This window comes from Pecten maximus, unplaced genomic scaffold, assembly GCF_902652985.1.
Source record: "Pecten maximus unplaced genomic scaffold, xPecMax1.1, whole genome shotgun sequence".
NCBI lineage: Eukaryota > Metazoa > Mollusca > Bivalvia > Pectinida > Pectinidae > Pecten > Pecten maximus.
This window is the reverse complement of record NW_022981240.1, coordinates 1-10,343: the sequence shown is the minus strand read 5'-3', so window position 1 is coordinate 10,343 and position 10,343 is coordinate 1. Positions and strand designations below refer to the sequence as shown.

Below are 10,343 nucleotides of genomic sequence, written 5' to 3'. Positions count from 1 at the left end.
AGATATGTTAAATTATGCTATAACATGGATCCGAGTATATCATAAATACATATTCAATTTACTTTAAGCGGTATTCTTATTTCAGCTCTCTTTCGCGCTGGAAGCCATGCGCTAAATTATGATCTTTTCAATTGCACTTTAAATAAACAATCATACTATTAACATCTAACGTGGGTGCGGCAACTTATCATTGTGCTAATCTTTTAGAATAATGTTAAAATTTGAGTGCTCCAAATTGAGTACATTTACACATAACTTCACTCTAATTAGGCATCTATATGTAAACATTCTCTCACTCATATTCTAATGACACTATTTTCACAAAATGATCCAATTATCCGAATGTCTGCATGCGACGGTCTTGCAGATCCTCTGACGGTTCTTTCTGATTGGATATCCCATTATCAGTGTTTTTGTCCACGATAGGTGCATGTTTATCATATTATCCTTTCTTGTTTACTTTGTAGTCTTTTACACATCGCAATCTGATTAAAAAGCATCTCTTCACTACGCCAACGTTATGAATTACTTTGAACCGATCCTTTAGCTGACATTCCTAGTGTTTTGCGACTGTTTAAGAGTATGTTATCCATATTCCAAGAAATGTTGTCTTTCGATGATATTCTTGGATCCGGCATTGTGTTGGAATCAGTTTTTAAACTGAGACCCAAGTTGACAACCCAATGGCAAGTTGTCAACTTGAGAAAAATTCTGTTTTATTTATTCAAATATTCGGGTAGCGATCCATTCTGATATTGTATTGCGCTGTGTCTGAAAACTAAAGAAAAAATCACGGTTGAGAGATAATGAAACAATCTTATATCTTCTTTTGTGTATCAAATCAGGACACGTCAGACAAATGTTCATCATGGTACTGGTATGTAATTTGCATTGTTATTTTTTATCATCAAGTTATGTGCTGACTTATCAATATTGTTTCTAGGAATTACGGCAGAAGACTAAATTAGACTCCATAAGGAGGTATGTATATGTATTTTAAATATGTGGCAGGACCGTGCAAAGTCTAACTAACAGTAACCCACTAATACTTGTTAAATGAACCCCTGGGGGCTACAGTGAAGGTGGAAAGGTGAATACGGTTATCCAGGTTGGAAAAGTTAACGTTTTCCATGGATACAAGAATATGTAAACTCTGCTGGAGAGCTGGTTAGTATATGTCCGGTACCTTCGGATAGACATTCAGTATGGATCTTGCTTTTGGATGCACTTGTAATAATATTTTTATTTAATATCCATACAAAGATTTACCTGAGGGAATACCTGTTCATCGTGCCCGCTGGAATAGATAGAGTATTCCGACTGTACATCTTCTGTTCATGATAAAAAAACATAAATCAATGTTACATGACTGGAGATGCTAAAAATTACCTATTATTTGACATTTTATTTAAGGATAATAGTATCTTTCTGGTGGTTTTATCAAAGGATAAAGTTAAGATCTGAACCTAATGAGCCAGCATAAAAATTGCTTTTTGCAAATTGTGTAAATATTCCTTTTCCTATCTTTGAAAATACAACGATTTCAAATACGTGTTTATGTTTAAAAGTATTAGACACTCTTATTAAAAAGAATCTTACATTTTTACAACAATTTAATATCAAAATAAAAAAAGATCAAATTTTATAACATATGTTTTCGTCCCCAAGGACCGGAATATACTTTCAAACAATTCTTTTCTCTCTATCGCTGTTCCTTTTGTGATAGGATAATGTTTAATGAGATAGTCATTATATATTGTTTATGCATTAACCTAGTTCATGTCGAACACAACACCTATTAAACCTGAGAGTTAAGGTAATCTTACTTTGTACGAATGTTAATCTGCTGGAGTAATTATTGAGCGTTACACAAATTCTATAGATTAATCTGCTAAATCTCAAGGATTCTACAGCACTCAATGTAAGTCGTCGACCCAATGTACAAAAATACAAACTCAGAGATGTTACTCGCATGCTCACAAATAATAGCACATAACAATTCGAAAAAGCTAGAAGAACGACCCTCGTCAACATATACTCACCTGAAAAATCATTGTAATTTTTGCAGGAGGTTGCTACCTGTAAAAACAGCTGAAGCCGTGTAGGTCTGCTTGGTGTCTGTAATAACGAATGTTGTCTGCTCCTATTATATAGTTACATATCAAGATCACGTGGGAATATGCATACCCAGACCGGACACCTCTGTGAGATTACCCTGACATATTATCAGATATTACAGATGTACAATGATATGAACGCAGTCTGTGCAGAATACGTAAGTTAGACATTTTGACACAAAAGTGTCTGTCTACACAAGACACCCAGCTTTCATGAACCAGGCGTACTATGGTTAAATAAAATACGTAGGAAATATCGAAATGTGACCAAAATGCAGAATGATAAGTTTGTCTCGGTTTCAGTTACAACGAGCCATACTTGATATATAGATTGATGAGTTATGTGTACGTTCACTATATTGATGTAGAGGAATTGCAGACTGTAGGTTTCTAGGGGGAATCACTGTGCATGTTCAGTGTGAGTTCCTTGGGGGATCATAGAGGAGTGTAAATAAAGGTGTAAAATGGGAAGATTTCCTTGGGAAATCACTGTACAAGGGGCGTAACTAGACCAATGAGAATGTGCAAGCCCATGCAAGGGGTTGGGGAGCCAAAATTGCTTTAAGGATTTGTAAATGTATGCAATTTAATGCCGATTTGCGTGTAACCGTGGTGTTGAAACTCGGAGTTGATATGGCGTTCAACAAGCTGTCCAGGTTTGCCCAATCGGTAAACAGCGACTTTAGAGTAAAAGTGTTCAATTTTGGGTCGACCGTTGTGACGAAAACTTGAACAATGCACACAGTATGTGTTTTTTCTTTGTTTTGAATAAATACACTTGTCCACTTTATAAAATCGGAAACATGGAATTGATAGGCTAGCCACGGACAAAGTATGACAGGTTTGATATTCCAGAATGTGCTGACTTATAATTATCTTTAAACGTACATTGTATATGATACACTAGTTACTAATTTGGTTATTTGATACAAGAATTTGATGTTATGATCATTACTTATATCTAATTCGATGGTTACTTGAAATATTGGCCCAAGGCACATGGTAGGAATTTTTATGTGTAAACCCGGGCTTTGTTTTCTTATGGACGCTACGCCCCTGAAGGTGATAGGTGTAGAGATGTCTTTGAGAAATCGCTTTACATAAAGGTGTAACGTGTAGAGATGTCCTTGGGAAATCACTCTACATAAAGGTGTAACGTGTAGAGATGTCCTTGGGAAATCACTCCACATAAAGGTGTAACGTGTAGAGATGTCCTTGGGAAATCACTCCACATCAAGGTGTAACGTGTAGAGATGTCCTTGGGAAATCACTCCACATCAAGGTGTAACGTGTAGAGATGTCCTTGGGAAATCACTCTACATAAAGGTGTAACGTGTAGAGATGTCCTTGGGAAATCACTCTACATAAAGGTGTAACGTGTAGAGATGTCCTTGGGAAATCACTCTACATAAAGGTGTAACGTGTAGAGATGTCCTTGGGAAATCACTCCACATCAAGGTGTAACGTGTAGAGATGTCCTTGGGAAATCACTCTACATAAAGGTGTAACGTGTAGAGATGTCCTTGGGAAATCACTCCACATCAAGGTGTAACGTGTAGAGATGTCCTTGGGAAATCACTCTACATAAAGGTGTAATGTGTAGAGATGTCCTTGGGAAATCACTCTACATAAAGGTGTAACGTGTAGAGATGTCCTTGGGAAATCACTATACATAAAGGTGTTACGTGTAGAGATGTGTTAGGAAATGGATATTGGGTATATATCGGTTTACATTGGTGTTAGATTTACATGAAGGTTCCCTGTTGAAGTCAGTGATACCAGAAATTTTCCGAGAGAATCATTGGCATAGAGGAGTTAGGTGTCGGGTCCTTGATGGAATCACTGTATAGAGGTGTGACGTGTAGGTTCCGTACTTAGGAGAAATGATATGAAAATTAGTATTTAAAGTCGCTGTGGGGTATGGACCTAGACATAAACAGTGATTCTCTAGAATGTTTGAACGTTTTTATTGTTGTAGATCATATGGCTGCTGGTCGTTCACACAAACATACAAAATTAAGATATTGAATTATTTGCATTTAAAAAGAGGAAGATCCCTAAGAATATATCCGGTTAATAATTCGAAAGAAACATTCTGTTGTTATAGGAGCAGTTGCAAACAGTTTATATAACACAGACTGTTTTATAGTTAGTTTCGGTGTTAATCGCGATATCGGGATTCGCTCCATTGATCACTTAAAGAACATAACTCAGCAAAATAATGATAGAAATGTTTAAATTTTAATGAATATCTATGAATATATGCTTTTCATCAAAAGAAAAAAATGATGTATAGAGATGAACAGAGCAATGCATTGATCCCAACAGGTGTCAGTGAATACAGTAGAACAACTAGAGCGGGTATGTTACTGTCCACACTGTCTCTCAAGATGTCAAAAGTTGTATAAGTAAACAAAACTCGAAAAAGATAACTTTCAACTTAGTTACAATAAGCTTTCTTAACTTTAAATCAAACTTATAATTTTGTTATTTGAATGATTGACTTCGTAAACTCCATAGACTAGATTGGAATCAGTTATATGGTGGCATGACTATATTACAAGCAGGTTCATTTGCAGTGAAATTGCTATTAACACGTTCATTTTAAATTTCTTATATGCCTACATTGTTTGCTTTATGAATCGTTGTTCCTATGTGCGCCTATCAGTAAAGTAGTTTAAGTAAATGCTTTTTAGGATGGAGAATTTCGCTGAAAAAAGTGATTCATGGTATGTACCGCACGTGATGATATATGATATACAACTGAAGGACTCCTAGATTTCCTAGAAGGAGGGAACAGCTATATGATGTCCCCACACTGGCCTCCTGTCTCTAAAATATTGAAATTGTAAATAAAATTGATGACTTTGGTTTCTAGGACATGTCTGATCAAACTAAAGGTAGATAATCTAGTATTAGGATGTAGCATAGCAATTTTTTGAAACCCAAAAAAACTGGTGCCAGTGTATGCTATCCCTAATAGGACTGATTTTTCTTAGAAGGAAGTATGATAACAGCATTTGAGATTTAGAACATAAGAATATTTGTATGACGATCCTAACAGCACTGGTGATTCCTAGAAGGACGAGATAACTGTATGGTAATATCCATATTAATTATCGGCATACCTGTATACTACAACGGGGTATTAAGGCCATTATAAAACATTGTACGAACAACTTAGTATCTTATACGAACACTAATTCCATAGCATTCATTTGGACACAGAACGGATTCCGCGTAGTTCAGGTAAAGTTATATTGATATACTATTGTTGAGAAGATAATTATAAAGTTAGTATAGCTTAAGAAATATATAATAATCGAAGTCAAGTTTAAGTAAAATGTTTTCATATACTACAGTACTTTAGGATGGCCTATGCTCTGACGACGGGATTACCGACATTCGGGTATCCCAGAAGACGGATTTCTGAAACCTGAATTCAACAGGCTGATTCAAAATGCCGACCGAGGATTTTCAGTTAGCTAATAACAGCTGGGTAAAATATTTAATGTGTGTAGATTATGTCACTCGTGATATGACAGAATCAATAAGGAGATAAATCCTGTATGTTGTATATCTGGCGAGATAGGACAGTACGAGGTCTGACGGTCAATGCAGAGACTAGATTAGATTTTGTTTGTTAATTCTGTTTTATTAAAACGACTACAACTGTAACATTCACTGCTTGAAAATATTTTCAAACGTAATATTCAAAATGCATTGCTCTTAAATCGTTATATATATATATGTATTTAAAGAACCTTATACATATTTTACTGTTTGCAAAACGAAATCACCATTTAATCAGCATGAATATACAGTTTTAGTCGCTTTAATGATTGATAAAAATACACAAAAACGTCTACGCGGTATGTGGAAATTGCCATCTGATAACAATTAACATAACCCACGTTAGAAGTATTGCGTCAGGCAGGTTTTGTGTTGAAGGTAGAAAATAGCTTTCTGTAAACATAAACATAAAAGAAATTAAAGATTTATAATAATATATAACGTTTTTGATAAGGATAACTCAAATTATTTGAATGTACATTTTATATATTCAGTAAAACAATAGTCATTTGGAAATTGTACCACTTTGTTGTTGTTATTGTTGTTGTTGTTGTTGTTGTTGTTGTTGTTGTTGTTGTTATTGTATATCAAAGTGAACTCAGATGATGTCTCTTTGACGCCATTATAATTGTTCTCTTCCCTGATAAAATAGTCTTTTCCAAAAAAGATAAAGGCCATTTCAGAATATTTCGTGCCGTTTTTATTGTACATCAGATTATATTTCGACTTTGTTAATATCTTAAGTATACCAAGTAAAGTTGTTGTTATTGATTTTGCGCTGATATATATTTGCAAATCCTACTAACTACAAGTCTTTAATATCACATTAAACATTATGCACCTCAATAAAGTATGATTTACATTTTGATAGACTGCAAAACTATAAAATGTTTAAGATCAACGTTGAATGAATACCAATAGTTCGCTAAATTATTTCTTTTGCGAAGGAAACAAGGATATTATAGCAAAATACAGGGGAGTCATTTTGATGTTCTCAAATAAGTTTATTTAATTGAGTTGGACCATGCGGTATGTCTCAATGTCTCATTGATGATGTATTAAATGTTTGTTTAGTTCTATCATCTAGTTCTACACTGTCTGAACTAAAGAATATTGTCTTGACGCTCCAGTTATTACTAGATTGTATAAGATACCATTACCTCTGCTCATACGCTTGTGTGGAAATGACCACGCGATTCTATTTTTAGAGTCTTACGCCATGCGATGTATTCTTTGACGTGTATGAAATGAATAAATGGTCCAATCACCAGGGCAGTTATAAACAACCATGTTTAGATAATAAAACACAAAATAATAATGTAAATCCCTTTTTGAAATCAGCATTGTGACCCCCTCTAAATAACATAGTCGGCCAAAGTACGCTGTTTGAATGTGCTGTTTTATTAAAGCGACTGAAACTGTAAAAATCGCTGTTTGAAAATATTTAAGTGTCAACAACCGTATACCGTATACTGTCACAAAGAGATGTTTTTTATTGTTCCATTATTATCCAGATGACAACGGCCATAGTATTCGTAATCGTCCTAATCTTAAGCTGTAGCTGAAATTCATTTTGCTGATGTTTGGCAAACGCCGATTTCCAATATTTTTGTCTATAGTAAGGTTTAATTTTTCCATGTTCCAAATTATTGTTTTCATAACGATATCTCATCCAGCATCGTGTTGGAATCAGTTTACAAACTGAGGCCCAAGTTGACAGCCCGATGCAAAGTCGTCAACTTGAGAAAAAAGTTGAATTCATTTAGTTTTTCCGGTGATCCATTCTGTTACAGTACTGTACCGTATAACTGTATAACTGTATCAATGTATCTGCAAAACAAAAGAAAGAAACATAGATCAATAACATATATTATCATCGGGTATCAAAATACAGAAGAAAGGACTTCCTTTACGTACAGTAAACATAAAGAAATCATTTTCTCGTGGTCAATCAACTATGACCGATAGGTTACACTATAAAACATGTTAGGAAAGAATTATTATTTTACATTTGATTAAAACGTCCTGGGAGACATTACCCCAATCTTGTGTCTTAGCATCTATGCAATACATATTCCGAGCTGAAAACGTGTTTTTGGGATAAATTGAATGGAACAACTAGAGTATTGACACGTCATGCCTCTTAACCTGAGCTTGACTATTCCAAGGAAGTGTTGTTTTTCCAAGGAACACTGGATAAAGTTTGGAGTGCAATCAGTCAAAATATTGAAAAGGAATGTTTGCAAACTAAATCAATATGTGTTTTTACTATAATTCAATTTATAATCATACAAGTCAAACTGTTCGCAAAGTATTACATATATGGATATGCAACGAAAGTCTTATTTTGAATTAACCTATCCTGCGTTTCAAGCCTTTTGCACAATTTCTCATTGTATTGTGTACACTGATGAAATAATACAATTCAATTTTGTCCAATATTATTAAAATTTTACATAAATAGCAGAAAAACGTTAATTTCCGGACGTTTTATATAATTTCCCGTTGAAATTTATACCCATACAGTAAAGTTACATTGTCATATTGTATACACTAAATTCCAATCGCAATTAATGTAAATGAGATAATTTTCCAGCTTGTATCAATTGTTTGCCTTTTGGATTTACTACATTTAGAAATAATAAAAAAAGAAATCTATCAAACACATGCTCTACAGCATGTAAGCCTTCTAACGAATGAAATATAAATTGCAAACAAAAATGTGGGCCTTAATTAACATCTGACTTCGAAATTAGCTAGGTAATTCAACATATCAACTTGATTCTACCAATAATCATCATTTACTCACCGGAAAAATCTGTCTTGGAGACAAAAAAAAACAAACAGCCGAAGCCTTGTCAGTTCTGATCTAGGTCTCAATAGTTCAATACTTGTGGACTTCTAGCAGATATTGTGCGCCCCCTTTATATATCGTTCTGTGTCCAAGGTTCAATATCACGTGGTGTATTATCGATTTCTGAATAAAACCGTTTTACGGTTTCGCTATCGATTCGTATGCGGATATATGAGCAAATCACACACACACACATTTTACAATTTCATTTCAAAAACATTTTATTGACAAAAACATGACACAAGGATTTATCTTGGTTCAAGTACTTTTTGAAGTTATTTTGAGAATAACACTGGATCCTTGCAGACGTTTGTCAACAATACAACAATACACAGTAAGATTAATATATATGTAGATGGTATCTTATAAAAACAGCAACCAAGAACCCTTCTGCTTGTGTGGTTCGAAGGTGGCGTGACATGTAGAGAAAGTTGTTAAGACGATGTATCGTCCTAAAATGATGAACATCTGAAGAACCAGTGAGTATAAGATAACCAGTGATATCAATTACATGTGGAAATGAATAGAAACTTGCGAACGATATTACAAACAAATCTAAGTCTCATAGCGCAGCAACATAATGTCAAAAATATTGTCGACGACGGATGGCGACCAAATTTGAGTCTTGGAGCGCGCGCTCCGACACTCAAATTGAGAACTATGAGGAATGCTGATGGGGATGTAAAAAAAACCCAACAACAATAGTTCAGGAATTAAGAAAATTTAAGCAAATTGAATGAATAATGTAATAAATTATCAGATAGCAACATGGGATCATACGAAGAACAAAGCCTTCCAAGGTTCGTTCATACCTCAGGAGTAGCGGGTTTGAAGGTTGGTAATCAAGTATATTTCTCTTAAGCGACGCTTCGTTTCATTCCAGGTAGGGCAATGATCAATACTAAAAACACCAGCTCAGAGACGTTACTCAAATGGTTACAGATAATAGCATGTAACATCCCGAAAAAGCTAGAAGAACGACCCCCGTCAACATATGCTCACCTGAAAAACATCATATCTTTAGCTCATCTGATCCGAAGGACCAAGGTGAGTTTATGCCATACTGTGGCGTCCGGTTTTCGGCGTCCGTCCGTCCGTCCGTCCGTCCGTCAACAATTGACTTCTTCTTCATAACCGCTGCTCAGAACTTAACACAATTTGACTGTAATAGCATTATGGGTTGGGAATTAAAACCTGTACAAATATTTGGGCTGGTCCCCTTGAGGGCTGAGGTGCGGGACCAAAAGGGGTCAATTTGGCTTAATTGATATAAACAATTAATTGTCTGAAAGTAAGCTATGAATATCAATCATATTTGATTGGTAGCCTCCCTTGGGGGTGGGCCCAAAATGGGTCCATATGGCAATATTGATATTATAATGGCTTCTTCTCTGGAGCTAAGCAATGTATGGCATTTATATTTTAGTAATAAAATCCTCAAGTGATGGGATTGAAATTTACGCAAATGCATATACACTTAATACATAAAGTCCTGAAGGAATAAAGCCAATTCCAACATTTTCAGTAAAAAACTTTCAATATAGATGTACGTCAACTTGGTTGATGGATCGAAGATGGTATTTAAACCAAAGGCAGTTAGTCAAATCGAAGTTTTCTCATTGAATTTGACCTATTTTAAGAAATACCAGTTACAATTTTCCGTGGAATTTCATGTAAGGTTTCACTTTTGAACCTGTCCGCAAACAAATTTTTTGTTAATCATCCTCTTAATTAAAGGATAAGAACCAACGTTTTTAGCCAGAATTCCGTGTATCCATGTATGTTAGGTTTATGAATTT

General features: G+C 34.8%; 1 long non-coding RNA gene across 1 annotated transcript; it reads right to left on the bottom strand.

Moving 5' to 3' along the window:
• Positions 1-388: 388 nt before the first annotated feature.
• Positions 389-2,120, bottom strand: LOC117319972. Its single transcript, XR_004530885.1, has 3 exons — positions 2,043-2,120; positions 1,270-1,331; positions 389-778 (listed from the first exon to the last, which is right to left on the bottom strand). It is a non-coding gene; the product is annotated as an uncharacterized LOC117319972 (long non-coding RNA).
• Between the last annotated feature and the right edge of the window lie 8,223 nt (positions 2,121-10,343).